Source organism: Pan troglodytes, chromosome 9, assembly GCF_028858775.2.
Source record: "Pan troglodytes isolate AG18354 chromosome 9, NHGRI_mPanTro3-v2.0_pri, whole genome shotgun sequence".
NCBI lineage: Eukaryota > Metazoa > Chordata > Mammalia > Primates > Hominidae > Pan > Pan troglodytes.
In genome coordinates, this window is record NC_072407.2 from 53,089,217 (window position 1) to 53,107,376 (window position 18,160).

General features: G+C 35.6%; 1 pseudogene; it reads right to left on the reverse strand.

The window, feature by feature from the left end:
* Positions 1-8,501: 8,501 nt before the first annotated feature.
* Positions 8,502-16,068, reverse strand: LOC100613827 (tripartite motif-containing protein 77-like; annotated as a pseudogene).
* Positions 16,069-18,160: the final 2,092 nt, after the last annotated feature.

Genomic DNA, 18,160 nt, shown 5'->3' on the forward strand with positions numbered 1-18,160 from the left:
AAGATGCAGAATGAATCAGTATGAAACTTAAATAGATTTAGGCTCACAATCGGTGACTTACATAATAGGCAAACAGAATGACAAAGTAAGGGAAAAAAGGAATAAATGGTGCAATGTTCAGAGTTCAGGTAAATTATTCAATGTTACATATAAAATTGTACATTTATTCAGTGTATTTAATTTTCAATTGCTAAGAGTAGATTTTTGGGGTTGTCTTTTGTACTGGTGTGCTGTTCTTTATATTATTTTTACAATGGCATATATTATTCATATGATATAAAATTTGAATAAATAAAAGTTGTTTTTAAAAAACTAAAAAACTAAGCAAGGAAGCAAAAAAAAATTTAACTTACGGTATGAAGAGCTAATGTTAAATCAGAAAATTCAGGGTAGCCCAGTGTGAATGCAGAGAGTCAGACAGACTAGAATTTTAAGAAAATTATTTATAAATAATACCTCTAAAATGCTTATATATATATTCACTTCAAAAAATAACATGTGTGGACTTCCTTTTGTTTTCTAGGGAAGATCTTGAATAAATGCAAATTCTGACATCCTTAGCAAATGATGTTGTTATTTTGAAGTAAGAAATGTTTTCCTGGAAATTATTATTTAGAACTAACAAATGTTTTCAGCCATCTCTGATAGCTGAAGGGAGTTAATGACAGATAATTTATAGGGCATTTTGTTATGAAAGTTGAACTCAAATACATTAGTCTTATATTTGATTTTTGTTATTTGAATTTTCAGAAAATGGTTAATGTCTGTGTTTAGAGATTTGTTTGTTCTGCACATGTATTAGTAATCCTCTACTTTATTAAACAATTTAAACAGAATTGTCATTGGCCTCTTGACCTCATATTGCTCAGTTATATAATACCTTGGGAAAAAATACACTTTATATGCTTTTCTGGTGAGATAAGGTCCCATTACTCATGTATGTATATGTATGCATGTATCTTTTTTCTTTTTGCAATGACTATTACTCTGTATCCTGACAAAGCTAATAGCCATATCCTCCTACTTGGAGATTTGAGAAGCATGAGTGCTGGACGTGATCCTCAAGATCTACCATGTACAGCTCCAAGATCTAAGTGTTTTCTTGAATGAGAACTCAGACTCTCACTTTTGGCAGACATTACTTGGAGATGAGAGATTCTTGAAATTGGGCTTTTGGTGTCTGTAATTATTACTGGAAAGGGAAGAATAGGGATAATGAGATAAATGATGTGGAGAGATTCTCTCCTTAGATTGTTAAAGAGAACTTTCACTACAATCTATTTACCACTTCCTCACTTTTATTTCATTATGTGCCATGGTCTTTCAGTCAGAAGAATTTCTAGTTAATGGAAAGGGAACTGTGAACTTTGTTAATATTGTTCAGTTCCCTTTTATATAGCACTCCTTCTCTTTGTCAGGCCTGTCTTTTACTGTAGTCATTTCTGACCAGAAACAAATCAGGAAATTATCCATATATGGAGTAACAGAAGTAGCTGAAGGAGCCCTTCTAGTGTGTGTGTCTTCTCAAATAAGATGCATGGGTTATATCTGATTAAGTTCCCTCTAATTTAATGAAAGCACATTTACTATGATACTATTGGACGTATTTGGACATCTTATACTTTTATTTTATTTTATTTTATTGAAATAGAGTCCTGCTCTGTTGGAGGCTGGAGTGTAGTTGCACAATCTCGGCTCACTGGAACCTCTGCCTTCTGGATTCAAGTGATTATCAGGCCTCATTCTCCTCGGTAGCTGGGATTACAGGTAAGCACCACCATGCCTGGCTAATTTCTTTTCGTATTTTTAGTAGAGATAGGGTTTCACCATGTTGGCCAGGCTGGTCTCAAACTCTTGGCCTCAAGTGATCTGCCTGCCTTGGCCTCCCAAAGTGCTGGGATTACAGGTGGCCTGTACCTGTAATTTATACTTTTCAAAATGTGCTTGTATATATTATTTATTCATTTTATGAAAATCATCACTCATGATGCATAGCATATTGCTATTCTATGTGAAAAAGTGCTTATTAATCATTAGATTAAGGCAAATTAAAATCACAAGATGAACCACTAATTGCCCAGAAGAGCGACCAGAATTTACCAAGAGATTTATTACTATGTGTTGACAAAGATGCAGAATGAATGAAATTCCAGTCATACACGGGGGAATGTAAATTTATACAACCACTTTGAAAACATTTGGGGAAATCTACATAAAGTATTCCTTATGACCCACTAATCCACTCCTAAATATACATCCTACATAAATACATTATCTTTTTTTTTTTGTAGAAATGGGGTCCCACTATGTTACCCAAGCTGGTCTCAAATCCCTGGGCTCAAGCAATCTGCCCGTCTCGGCCTTCCTAAATACTGGAATTACAGGCTGCACTCATATGTTAATTAAATATGTGTACAACAGTACAACATTCTTTATACCATTACTGTTCATATACCAAAATTTAAATTAAAAAGTTTATCTCCAGTAGAATGCCTAAATAAGTTGTGATATATTCATGCAAATAAATTTTATGAAACAAAAAAAAATAATGAACTCTCACTACATGCAACAAAATGAAAGAATATCAAACATCACTTTAAGAAACGAATCTGGACAAAACTTATTCTTAAAGAATACTTAATATTGAAGAATATTAAATATTGACAACAGACAAGTTCTATTCTATCTAAAGATTTTTCTTCTTTTACCCCACTTTTTTCTTTACCTCTTTCAATGTATCTAAAGATTATGTCACACACAAAGACCTGGACCTTCCCTGTCCTTTCTTCCCTATCTCCTCAATATAACAGAAGTCTAAACCACTGCAGGAGGATCGAGAAACATAGCTTCCCTTAAGGTACTGGTAAAAATTTATTCCAGCTCATAGACGGGAACAAGAAATTAAAAGATGGGAAATAGCATAAATATGTGTTAGATTAAGACCTAGAACCGAAGGCAGAGCAAGATCACTGAGAAAGTCCCATTTACAAGTCCCAGAGATACAGAGTCTGCCTATAACGGAGGCTTAATCAGAACTGTTTCATCTATCTGTGTGTATGTTTGTGTAATTATTTAGCCTGATCATAGAAAATACAATTTTTAATAATATAGAATATTCTGTAAACCAAATAATCATAAATTAAATCAAAAGGAAAATAGTAAATTCCACAGTGTTAAAATACACACAAGATCTATATTATGATCTTAAAGTCTTTTATACAGTATATATATGTGTTTATGTGTGTGTGTGTATATATGTATGTAGATAAAGATTCCATATATAGGGAGGCCGAGGCGGGTGGATCACGAGGTCAGGAGATCGAGACCATCCTGGCTAACACGGTGAAACCCCGTCTCTACTAAAAATACAAAAAATTAGCCGGGCGTGGTAGCGGGCGCCTGTAGTCCCAGCTACTCGGGAGGCTGAGGCAGGAGAATGGCGTGAACCCGGGAGGCGGAGCTTGCAGTGAGCCGAGATCGCGCCACTGCACTCCAGCCTGGGCGACAGAGCGAGACTCCGTCTCAAAAAAAAAAAAAAAAAAAAAAAAAAGATTCCATATATATATATATATATATATATGGCTTCTTCATCTATTTGATACTAAAAGTCCTATATCAATATTTTCTATATTGAGTATGTTTCCACCTAGGTTTTCTAGCATCTATTTTAACTTTTAACTTTACAATTTTGGTTCCTATACATTTGGTACATAGCTATTTATAAGGTTTAATTTTTCATTGCAAATTTTGATAGCATTAAGTTGTCACATTGAAAGTTGTTGATTTAAATTATACTGACTTTCTTATCAGATTCTCAGATCCTTCTTTCTTAATGTCTCCATCTTTCTAGCATAATTTTGTCCTTCTATTTACTTGCAGTCTTTCTGAATTATTTTGCTTTAGGTGTCTTTTTTTGTCTACAGGACATAGCTGGGAATTATATTTGAGCTTATAAAAATACTTTTTATCTTTTAATAGGTAAGTTAAGACATTTCACATTTATTTTATAAATGGTACATGAATTGAACATCTCTAACTAATAAGTACAAAAAAGATACTCAACATCATAGTCATTGAGATTATTTTAATTAAAAGCACAATTACATGCCACTATAAGCTCAATACAACAGCTATAATAAAAAACATAGACAATAGTATTTGTTGTTAAGGTCATGAAAAAATGGGAATTTTAATGCATTCTAGGTAAACATGTAAAATAATACAGCCAATTTGAAAAAAGTTTGTTTTCTTAAAAAAAAAATAAATAAACATAAATGTACCAGAAAATCCAGGAATCCCTTTACTCAGTATCTACCTAAAAGAAATAAAAATATGTTTATAAAAAGACTTAAACTCATATATACATGATAGCATTATTTATAATAGCTAAAAAGGTAAAACAATCCAAGTCTTGATAAACTCTTTAATGAATATCAAAATGTGAACTATTCATACATTGAAATGATAATCAGAAAAATAATAAATAATGAAATACTGATTTATATTACAATATGGATAAATATTGGAAATATTATGCCAAGTTAAAAGACAACCTATTCACTCTGAAACTACCATCAGAGTGAATAGGCAACCTACAAAATGGGAGAAAATTTTCGCAACCTACTCATCTGACAAAGGGCTAATATCCAGAATCTACAGTGAACTCAAACAAATTTACAAGAAAAAAACAAACAACCCCATCAAAAAGTGGGCGAAGGACATGAACAGGCACTTCTCAAAAGAAGACATTTATGCAGCCAAAAAACACATGAAAAAATGCTCATCATCACTGGCCATCAGAGAAATGCAAATCAAAACCACTATGAGATATCATCTCACACCAGTTAGAATGGCAATCATTCAAAAGTCAGGAAACAACAGATGCTGGAGAGGATGTGGAGAAATAGGAACACTTTCACACTGTTGGTGGGACTGTAAACTAGTTCAACCATTGTGGAAGTCAGTGTGGCGATTCCTCAGGGATCTAGAACTAGAAATACCATTTGACCCAGCCATCCCATTACTGGGTATATACCCAAATGACTATAAATCATGCTGCTATAAAGACACATGCACACGTATGTTTATTGCGGCATTATTCACAATAGCAGACTTGGAACCAACCCAAATGTCCAACAATGATAGACTGGATTAAGAAAATGTGGCACATATACACCATGGAATACTATGCAGCCATAAAAAATGATGAGTTCATATCCTTTGTAGGGACATGGATGAAATTGGAAACCATCATTCTCAGTAAACTATCGCAAGAACAAAAAACCAAACACCGCATATTCTCACTCATAGGTGGGAATTGAACAATGAGATCACATGGACACAGGAAGGGGAATATCATACTCTGGGGACTGTGGTGGGGAGGGGGGAGGGGGGAGGGATAGCATTGGGAGATATACCTAATGCTAGATGACGAGTTAGTGGGTGCAGCGCACCAGCATGGCACATGTATACATATGTAACTAACCTGCACAATGTGCACATGTACCCTAAAACTTAAAGTATAATAAAAAAAAAATAAAAAAAAATTAAAAAATAAGACAACCTAAAAACTACATATTGTATAATTCCATATATATGGAACATTCAGAGGCAGAACATTAGAGAGAGGTAATTGATTTCTTGGTACTAGGGTAGAAGGTGAAATTAATTGTAAACCAGCACAAGGCATCCTTTTGGAGTAATGATAATGTCAAAAACTAAATTATGGTGACAGTTGCGGAACACAATAAATATACTAAAATTCATTGAAAGTTACATATGGGAGAATGTTACATGGGAGAATTTTATGGTATACAGATGATATCTTGATAAAGTTGTTGAAAGTACTGAGGAATATAAAAGTTATAAAATTGCCAAAGTACTCTTCAAAAAAGAATAAAATGAGATTTACATTATCTGTATCCAAATGTGCTATAAGTCTGTAGGGATCAAGAAAGTATATTAGTGTATGGTGAGAAAAATAAATATCTACAACAATAAAACAGAATTAGAGTCCAGAAGTAGATAACACATATATGGTCAATTGATTTTTGACAAAGGTGGTAAGATCATTCAAAAGATTCAAGGATAATCTTTTCCACAAATAGTGTTTAAATTTTTGGAATTTGGGAGCAAAAAATATGAACTTCAAACCCACATTACACTGTACATAAAAATTAACTCAAAATGGATCACTAACCTACCTAAATGTAAGCTGAAATTATAAAACTTCTAGAAGTAGTCATATAAAAAAATTTAGTGACCTTGTGTTAGACAAGTATTTCTTAACATGTGGTGTCAAAAAAGGAAACATTAAAAAATGACAAACTGGATTTATTAAAATTAAAAATGTTGTTCTTCCAAGGAGACAACAAAATTAAAATATAAGCCATAGACTGGCAGAAATTATATTTGCAAAACGTATATGTGATAAAGGATTTGTATCAAAAAGAACTCTTACAACTCATCAAGTAGACACACTATCCAATGAAATCATTGTACAATGAGCAGATGATTCACTAAAGAAGATACTTGGATGGAAACTAACGATAGTAAAAGATGCTCAAGGCCAGGTGCGGTGGCTCATGTCTATAATTACAGCACTTTGGGAGGCCAAGACAGGAGGATAACTTGGGGCCAGTGGTTCAAGATCAGCCTGGGCAACACAGAGAGACCACATCTCCTCAGACAATATTAAAAATTAGCTGGGCAGTGATGTGTACCTGTAGTCCCAGCTACTTGGAAGACTGAGGTGGGAGGATACCTTGAGCCCAGGAGTTTGAGGTTACAGTGAGCTATGATCTTGCCATTGCACTCCAGCCTGGTTGACAGAGGGAGATCCTCCCTCAAAAAAAAAAAAAATGTTCAACACCATTAATCACTAGTAATATATATGCAAATTAACCCACAATAAGCTATTACTATACACTAAAAAATAGAAAAGCTTATGTAATAAAGGTTGAAAATACTAAATGTCAGTGAGGATGTAGAGGAATTAGAACTCTTATCAAGATGCTGGTGGCAATGTAAAATGGTATAGTCACTTTTTAAAGAAGTATTTTGACAGGTTCTTAAATGATTAAAAAAATCCACTAAATAATTCAGTACTTTCACCCCAAGTAACTACCCACAATAAATGAAATATATGTGGGTTGATTTGAACAGAAATATAAATCACAGTTGCTAAAATTGGGAACAATTAAGATGTACATCATCTGGTGTTTGGATAAATAAAACGTGGTGTATACAAGGTATGAAAAACCACTCAGCTAAAAAAGAATGGAAGATGGCCAAACAGATGCAACCGGAAAGCTCCGTTCCTGCTGAAAGAGACCAAAATATTGAGTAAACCATATAGCTAACAGACACTATAAAGCAACTATACAATCAACTCTACAAAACAACCAGCTGACAGCATGATGACAGGATCAAAATCTCACATATCAATACAAATCCTAAATGTAAATGATCTAAACTCCACAATTAAAAGGCACAGAGTGGCAAACTGAATAAAAAGACAAGACCCAAGTGTATTTGGTCTTGAGAGATCCATCTCATATATAATGACATCCAAAGGCTCAAAGTAAAGGACGGAGAAAGATCTACCATGCAAATAAAAACAAAAAAATGCAGGAGCATCTATTCTTACATAAGATAAAAAAGACTTTAAACCAAAAACAATAAAGAAGAGCATTACAAAATGATAAAGGTTCAATTGAACAAGAAGGCTTAAGTACCATGGTACCATATCTATGTATCCTTTATGTAATGATATTTCTCAGCCTGTTCTGTCTTGCTAATTATGGCTATACTGTAGTATATTTTTGTTGGTTCTATAGCTTTTGATTTTAATAATTTTACATGTTTATTCATTTAATTATTTACATATTTCTTGAATATCTCTCATATCATCAGACTGTTTCTTATTCCTATAATGAATGAGAAGAACTATCATTGGCATTCCCTTTTTGTAATTTACAAACTTGAAAAAAAGACCCAAATTCTGTTAGGAGTTTTACAGGGGAAATGTATGAGCCATTCTTGACATGTGAGACCTCGTCTAGTTCAGAAAGGTGGGAACTGGTGAAGGGAAAGTTTTATCCAGATGAAGGCAGGGAATAGAGAATTTTAGGCTGACACTGAGTTTTGAATAAGGGCTATCTGGAAGGCAACTTGTCTGTGCTTTAATTTGACTCAGTTAGCTGGGTTTTCATGCTCATGTATTCTTTCACCTCTAGTACGCTTTTATAACAATTTAAAAGAACATGCATCCTAAACAATATAATAAGAGACATTACATCTATTCAAATAAAATAGAAATGACAAATGTACATTATCAACACTTTAAAAAATGATACAATAAATATATATCCAGGAGGTAAAATGAAGTAAAAGGTAATGAGATATGACTGATTTTCCCCATTAAGAAAGTAACCAGAATAGGAGCCTCCTCTGCTATTAGAATTCCCAAGGCCTTGGTCAGGTTTGTGACCTGTCCCTGATTATTTAGATCCATGGCAAATGAAAGGTCTGAGAGGAAAATAGAAGATGCGTGAGAGGAAACTACAAATGAGGGAACTTTGGGCAACATTAACAAAGCTCACTACCCCACATTCATAATCCAGGAACACCCCTAGCCAGCCTTGGGGCCTTGGAACATAGTGAGGTAACAGTGGGGAGGTAGAGAAGAGACTGAAATGGTCATCCACTTTAAGACACAGGAGTAGAAAGATACCCTCAGAGTCAAGTCACATGTCATTCCTCTTTGTCCAGGCTTCTCTGCAAAGTCCTGTAACCCAATTACAAGAGTCTTTCACATCCACCTCCCAGTAATGTTTGCCAGAGCTGAGGATCTGAGCTCCCCATGAAGAAGTATACTGTGTACTTGTTGGATTACAGGACATGTCTGTATCATCAAGGCTGCATTGCAAATGCCTCAGGTCTTCGAACAGAAGCTTGTGATTCCTGCATATCTTACGATCCAAGGTGATATACACTGTAGCAAAAGAAAACAGTGAATGCAAAAAACAGTTTAACAGTTCAGAGGTACAGGTGCAGAGGCAGTCTGGCAAATGCTTAACAACCAATCCCTGAAAAAAACAAATAAACAAAAGCAACTGGTTTTGTTTATTAGGAATATTTCCACCTCACTAAGGACAGTTTCAAGTTACCAACAATTTAATAATCAGTCAAAAAATTTCAAAACATTTAACAATTTGCTCTCATGAGTCAGTACTAACTGGCTCCGGCACACCGCTCTATCACGAGTGGCATACAGAGTATATCAGAGGAATTATGGAGACAGTTTAGCAACAGCTTCTTGCCCATTTGCAGGGCAAATGAATCTTTAATCAAGCAACTAAGATGAAAGAAAATTTAGAGAAAACATAAAGATGTAGGATGTCAAGCTCTGATTTAATTTTTACTAGACTACTAAAAATTTGCCAGCTTATTCATAAGATGCCAAGAAAACATCAAAATGGCCCTTTATTTAAGCCTCCTTATTAACCAATTTTCACAAAATAAAATAAACATACTAAAAATAATAAAAATATTATTAATTATACTCAAGCTATGACATTGTTACCATTATTAGTCCTAAACAATACCACTTTGCCTAAGATAGGAGGGCTTCACACTTGATCTTAGCCAAAAGGCCAAGAAGTAATGAGGGCTTCACAACTTAAGCAAGCAAAAGTGAAATAAACTGAAAATCTATATGTGCCTTTTTAAAAAGGCGGTTTCTCTCCCAGAATTTCTGGTTTGGACACCATTAAATCAGAATTCTCTTCATCTCATCCCATGGCTGCCTCTCTTCTATATGCCAGACTCACCCTCCATTTCCATTTGTCTGTATAGCCCTCTACACAGTGAAGGGATTTTCTTTCAGACTACTTTGTTGTTGTACCTATTGTTTACAAACTTGTTTTTCTGCTTTTGAGAATCCTGTGGTTTTTCAAATGTATTCCTTAAAAACTTCAATCTTTAGGTAAACATTCGAATAACAACATTAAGATATTTCTAAGAATTGGATCATGTAAATATAACCAGAGTTGAAATGCTTTGAATGAATATGCAGTTTTATATGCTACACTGAAAAATGAATGCTTTATTTATAGCATTCCTCCGGGTCTTTTTTTGAGTGTTTTTTTAAATCACTTAAAATAATCATGTTACGCACTGTATTTCTTATTTGTTTATTTATTCTAGACTTCAGTTAGCTTTTCCTGAATGTTTATTAACAGTTTTAAAATTGGTTATAAAGGTTTCCATATTTACCTGCTTGTTCACTGAAAATAATAATAGAGACAGAGAAGTGAATATAGACTAAAGTGAATATAGGTCACCCATATAAAAATACTTATGTTGGAAACATTAGTGCAGTTCACACTCTTACCTCTGAAGAAGTTAAGCCTTTCTGACATCCCAGTGATGGTCCATGTACTGAGCTGTGGGTTCACAGGCTGAGGCATGGCCAGCCTCAGAAACCCATTCCTGCACAGAAAAATACCTACTTTTTATTACCAGTCCCAAAGGAATCATTAGCAATCCACTAATAAGATGCTTGATCAGAATCCTCACAATTAGGTTGAAGAGTGTGACTTGAACTCAAGAACTAAGACATATTGCAATTGTAACTGTATTTTATGATGTGCTCTGCTGCTTTTAACACCTCTATGCCAGTAAAGTATGTTATCTCAGTCATAATTATATCAGTTCTCACCTTTGCAGCTTCCCTAGGTGAGCCATGCAGAAATACTAATTTAATTTCTGAAATCTGATAGCTGTCAAATTTTTGGAACATGCCACCTGCTATATATGGAGCCTCAGCTCTATACTACATTCCTTCTTGGTGATGTTCCCTTTCTCCTATTTTCACCATCTCTCCATCAGCTGCCTCTCTGAGATTATTTGCCTTTCCCATTGACAACCTGGAATAACCTTCAAATAATTAGGATGTAGAAAATTAGAGGCAGGAAAAATAGTTGTCTTATTGAAACTTCTTTCTACATTAGGCCTTGCAATTAAAACTGCCCATCCTTCACTTTCATCTGAAGTAGTCAATATACAAAGCCTGGATGACCTTTGAAAAGAAAGGAATAAATACAGACAGAAATTCCTCACTAAAAGTGTGGGTCGATCCCAGCAGAAACAGCCTTATTATTGTCACAATTACCAGGACTTGGATAGAGGGGCAAACTTACCTTTTCGTTATGTCTCCCAAATCCTATAAAGAGAGAGAGGATTGCTTAGTTTGCAGCACAACATGGTTCTCTCAATATATCCTAGACATGCAGTCTGAGGATATGCACTGAATTGGAAAACTTAATGTCTTCCACTTTCCTTCTTTGGATAAAGGCATTTTTCATTTTCTTTTTCTTTATAAATATGAAACCCAGTCTGATATCTACATATAGTTGATAAAATTACACTCTTGATGAAACATAGTCAGATGGACTGAGGTTGAACAAATGGGAAGAGGAAGGGAAGACATTCTGCTGTACAAACATCTGCAACAAGATTGACAGAGGTCCCCACAAAGTTCTTATAAGGATGTGTGGGGCCCAAATTTAGGACTTTAAAACTAAAAGAGTAAATAAATTTCATAAATCTCACACTTTCACATATTGACACCTCCTTATACAAAACTGAATCATGTATTCACGAGCTGCTCTGTTGCAACTACTAAGAATCAGTGGGTGTAGTAAGATAATTTTAGAAGAGAATTTTCCTGAATTTGTTACTAGAACCTTTCCAAATAGTTTTCCTTCTCCTCTATGGGACAAGAAAGAGTGAGACTGGGTCTACAGAGGAGTGAAACCTGCCACCATAAGGTCAGGAGAGGCAGAATCTGAATATTTGGAACCGGAAAAGTAAAATAGATCAAAAAGGATATAGACTCTAGCAGATATGATTCCCAAGCAGGGTGGTGTTCAGCACCCTGACCTCCTTCAGTTTTTACCTGAGGCAGGTTCACATCTGCTTTACAGCTCATTTCCTTCAGTTTCTCATACATTTCTCTCAGGAGTACACCCATCTTAGCCATTTTAGTTTGACTTCTCTTGAGTTGCTGAAAAACTATCCTGCCTTCTCTTGCCAGGCCCTCTAAGTGCTTTTTCTCTTCTTCACGGAGGTATTGACACACCTTAGGATATTCAGCGCTAATCATCATGCTCTGCAAATTTATAAAAACCTGTAGTGATATTTGATTAATTAAATCATGTGTCTAAGTGGTTTTATTCTTTCCTTATCAGCTATTCTGCTTTGTTTCATGTTTTGTGCTATTCTACTAAATATAGTTTAATGCCTTTCCACTTCAAATACAGTATAAATCTTCCTTTCTTCCTCCTTCCCTTCCTTCCTTCCATTTCCCTGCATCACTCTACCTACTTTCCCTCAAACCTCCATATTTACTTTTTAAAAATAAAGATAATAAAGATAAATTAAGATCAAATTTATGTTGTCTTATATAATGTTCTAACCTCTTCATCATTATACCTAAATTTTATTCCATTTTTCTCAATACTCCTACTCATAACAATTTACTTCCTCAGGAAAATAGAGAACATAAGATATTGCTGCATCTTTCTAAAGTACCTCCATTTCCAAAACACTCGGTGTTTTTACCAGTGTTTGGCTATGCTTGCCTATTACCCAAGACTACACATCGCTATCCACCCCTTGTCTAGGTTACTTTCTTACAATGTTCATTCTTTCCTTCTGCCTGCCTCTGTCTTCCTGTCTCTGTCCCTATTGTTTGCCTACTCTCTCTTTCTGGCTCCATTTCTCTGTCTCATTCTTTCCCTGGCTTGTCTTTGATTTTCTCTGTCCCTGTATTTCTGTCACTGTGTCTTTATTTCCCCTACCTCTCTTTCACTCAATTATATTATTGTTATTATTATTGAGACAAGGTCTCAGTTTGTCACCCAGGCTGGAGTATGGTGGTGCAATCATCGCTCACTGCAGCCTTGAATTCCTGGGCTCAGGAGATCCTCCCACCTCAGCCTCTTGAGTAGCTGCGACTTCAGACACATGTCGCCATGCCAGGCTACTCAATTACTTTTTTTTTTTTTTTTTTTTGAGACGGAGTCTCCCTCTGTCACCCAGGCTGGAGTGCAGTGGCATGATCTCAGCTCACTGCAACCTCTGCCTCCCGGGTTCAAGTGATTCTCCTGCCTCAGCCTGCCTCCCGAGTAGCTGGGACTACAGGCGCATGCCACCATGCCCAGCTAATTTTTGTGTTTTTAGTAGAGACAGGGTTTCACCATGTTGGCCAGGATGGTCTCAATCTCTTGACCTCATGATCCGCCCACCTCGGCCTCCCAAAGTCCTGGGATTACAGGCATGAGCCACCGCGCCTGACCTCAATTACTTTTTCACACAGTTTTTCCCTTCTTTCCACATCACCTTTAAATACGTGCAAATTTTGCAAATTACTTTGGAAAAAAAATTAAAATATTCTTGTCCCAATTACCTCATCTAGCTTCTCTTGCTAAAACATTTCTATCCTTTTCAAAGGTAAATTTATTAATCAAATGTGATCAAACTTGCTGTGCTCATGTGTGTGATTAAAGACCCTTTTACCTTTATTCCCTACTCTTTCCTGAACCAAACATTACAACTTACCAAGAACTTCTTTTTTCTAAATCCAAATATTATGCTTTAGTCCTAGAATTCTTTACCTTCCTTCTGCATTTGACACCATTTTCTACTTATTCCTTTTAACCATACCTTGTTTTTCCTGCCACAGAAAAATACATTCTTACAAAGCCACTGATTCATTTCTTCTGCACCTTCTTATCCCTGAAAATGGGTTCTTCTTGGCCAGCATAGATTCTACAAACCTGGATTCTTTGTATCCATTCTCTGCTTTATTTTTCCCTGAAGCACTTCGCGAACATTATTTATTATAAAGTTTACATTTTAATTTGTAGATTGAATTCCCCCACTAGATTATAGACTCCTAGGGTAAGTGATCTATTTCTTCTTTTGTCCACTTCTGTATCATTTTGTTGGGCTACAGCAGTGAGCAACACATGATAGGACCTCACGAGAATGCAGGACTCCTCAGAAAATCTATCTGAAATGATCAACATGATTTTTTTTGTTCCCCTTTGGCATTCTCACAGTATCATGTATCAATTATTATTATTCTCTACTGGTCCCTGTTTATATGTCCCCTTCAGAAGTGCTTGAGATCTTTGAGAATCAAAATGTTGTTTAATTTACTTATTCAGTTTTAGGTACTTAATTCATATTTGTGAATGGATTATATAATCCTAATTTCTTACCTAAGCATTCACATTCTAGACCTGGCCATAAGTACATTTATAGCCATATCTCTCATCACTGCCTGACTCTTTTTCATGAATTAATCAAGAGGAGTTACTCACATGTCCAAATAATTCTACTGCTTTTCTAACTTTCAGCTTTCTTATTCCTAAAATCTTCCAACATTATCATCGGTAAATTTCTAAATTTTACTAATACATTAGCATCAGATTGATTTTCACCTAGAAGCTATTTTTTTTAGCATTTCATGTCTGTTAAGCTGCTGTAGAACCACATTTTTACCTTCATTCTAGTGATCTTGCATGCCATTTTTAGCACATTTCTTGTCACTGCTGATGTATTATTGGTAGATACTGCTTTATTCACAAAAATCAGGATATTTTTAGTTATATATTGGATTCAACATGAAATCTCACACTAAAGATTAAGTTACATTGTAGAGAAACACATGTAGGTCCTTTTTCTGATCATCCTATTCAGGGGACATATGGTTAACTCAAGTTCTTCTCCCACAAGTCACATTTTCTATTCCAAACTGGTTCTGAGAGAAATGAGCTTACTGCTTACATCCCATGTTCCGATTATGTTGGTCTCTCTGTTTAGATTTCTTTGATTTTTCTGTTTTTTTTTTTTCCAGATGGACTTCATTTGAATCAGGAGTTTCTTCTGAAAAACAAAACTATAAATTTGAGCACTAGAAAAGAAAATATAGTATATTTCAGATACTTCCAAAAGAGGTACAGACATGGGACAAGTAAAGAGTGCAGAATGCAGACATGCAGGGGCTTTTCTTAAGGGCACTGATTATCAAGTCTGAGAGGTCAATGAAACCAAAGGTAGAATTCCCAAATTTAGAAAACAAGACCCATTATCTTAGAAGTCTGGCACTGAAACTGATACAACCTTGCCAATTTTCAGAAGTAACTCTTATTTTATATTTAATTTTAAAATGCTAGCCCTCAACTTATCTACAGTACTATTGGAGCATACTGACCAGTATTTATTAGAATTTTCTATAATAGATTCACTGCAATCATGACTGTGTTAGCCAATGACTATCATGGAAACTAGTGATTAATATAGAGCTGCTTACACTGAAATACCATAACCCTAATGTTCATCAACTTTATCATCATTATTCTCCCTCAACCCAAGAGAATTTAAATTTCAGGTGAGCAGGGATGTTTGGTTTCTTCAGTGCTTTATCTTAGTGTCTAGAACAGTGTCTAATTTATGGTCATAAGCAATTCTGTTTGTTTATTGCATAAAATTATTAATAATGATGATGATAAGTATATCTTTCCTTATTACCTGTAGGATTCAGGGTTCTTCACATTTCAAAGTCCAATCAGTAGCATTTACTTACCCTATAGTATTCATCAGCCTCCTTTGTCATATAGTGTTTGTGAGTAGCATGCCTTGGGGATTGAGAGCAGAGAAAACACAGCAGGCTCCTATCAGTTTCACAGATGAGGTTCTTGATTTCCTGGTGTCTCCTACAGATCAGCATGGCAGAGCTTGATAACTGGCAGGAGACTGATTCTCTTGTAGGAATAACTTGTTTCTCAGCAAAAGTAATGCGTTTGAAGTACATTTGCTGTGATATTTCCCTGCGCCCAGGGCAGCATTAGGAGTTAGTGTATCTTCCCACAAGAGGCAGAGACAGGGACTACAAAATCTGTGCCCACAGCAAATGGTGACAGGGTCTGTCAAATAGACTGTGCAGATCGAGCAGGTGAACTCACTGGTAGAACACTGTGTGATAGCAGAAGCCATGTTTCTGAGAAAATAAAAGGAAAGTGTCATTCTTTCCCCCAAGGCATATGAAAGGAGCTTAAGACCTTTTTTACTAATTTGTGTATGCACTGTAGCATGACAGGCCATGTTTTCTGAAAGACTAAAATAGGATGGAGAGACACAAACAGTGCAACAGATTGATCACATGCCCTCTTTCTTGACAACCTTGGCCTATAGCACTATTTTCCAGTTCCCTAATAGAAATCCAATATTTTTCATATCTGTTATCTCTTCTACAAAAACATAAAAATCACACGTCCTGGGCTCATCTGTAGCCGCAGGCAGTGGATCATTATTTTGTCCAAAGCTATCAAGATTTTCCCCTTTTTTTCCTCTCTCTTTGATTGGTCATCATAAGACATGTACTCCAATTCTGGCCAAGAGAACAAGAAAGTAGACTCGTAGAAGAATTCTGTAAAAGGTGTTCTTGCTACAGAAGAGACACATAGAAGAAACAATTGCTTTTTCTGCCTCTGGACATTATTTGGATGCAATATTTGCTTGTGTAACCATTTTGTGGACTCATAGTGAACTAATCTAAGACAAAAGCCAATACTCTAAGGAAAACAGAAAAGTGGAAAGAACCTGCATCCTTAATAATACAAAAGAACACTAACTACATAATTCTGGAGAGGCCAACTAATGCAATAGAAGGAATGGTGGACAATCCTCATTTTACAGATGCCATAAAAATAACTGAATCAGGCAAGAATCATTAATGGATAATAAAATAACTAAGTCATAGATTTTGTGAAAGAGCCTATTTACATATCATCAAAGTTCTACCCCACATGTTAGCTCTATCCACAGTGTTATTGAGGCATAATAGATAAGTGAAAGTATATAATTTAATGTACACAGAGGTAGATGACTAAGGACACAAAACACCTCTGTAGTATTTTTGCCAAAAACATTTTACCTGCATGTAACCATGGGAGGAAATTAGATAAATGCATTTGAAAAACACTATGCAAAAAATAAGGCTGGCCTACTAAAAATAATTTTAATTTCTAAGGAGAAAATGTCTGGAAACAGCTATATAGCAAAGATAACTAAAAGAAATAAAAAATCTAACTCTGATGTAATTATAGTATCGTTGATTTGTACCTGGTTTGAAAAAAGTAACAGCCATTAGGACATTATTAGGACATTCAGGGATTTCATAAAACCTAATAGAGTCTTATGGTTGCAGCTCAGAAATGGAGAAGGATGAAAATACTATTGCCACCTCCCTGCAAGAAAAAAAGTGCGAGAGAAACTAAAGATTAATTAGGTTTAGTTTGTTTGTTTGTTTTGTAAACCGTTAGAGAACAGAGGTAACAAGACAACTCAATCAGTTCTGGATAGAGACAGGTACAGCACTGAGAAAAACAGGACCCATGCATATGTTTATCTGGGGCAGATTCTACCAAAGTCCACAAAAACAGAAAATAAACCAAATGGTTTTAATTTACTGCTAAAAATCAAAGCTGGGCTAGAGTGAGCGTGCAAAGACCCTTAGGATCACAGACATAGAAGAATCCTCACCCAAAGGGCAGACCTTTCCAACAGAAATGCCAAGAGGCTCTCACAGGGAAAACCAGGAAGAATCAAGAGAAATTTTCCCTTCTTGTGGTACTGGCTGGCAGAGAAAAATGGCAGCAAACACATGAAATCAACCAAAATATCCGTCAATGATAGACCAGGTCAAGAAAATGTGGTACATATACACCATGGAATACTACACAGCCATGAAAAGGAACGAGACAATGTCCTTCACAGGGACATGGGTGGAGTTGAAAGCCATTATCCTCAGCAAACTGTAGGATACAGAAAACCAAACACCACATGTTCTCACTTATAAGTGGAAGCTGAGTGATGAAAACACATGAATACATGGTGGGGGACAACACACACTGGGGTCTGTCAAGGGTAGGGGGTGAAAGGAGGGAAAGCATCAGGAAGAATAGCTAATAAATGCTGGGCTTAATGCCTTGGTGATGGGATGATCTGTGCAGCAAACCACCATGGCACACGTTTACCTATGTAACAAACCTGCACATCCTGCACATGTACTTCTTAACTTAAATGT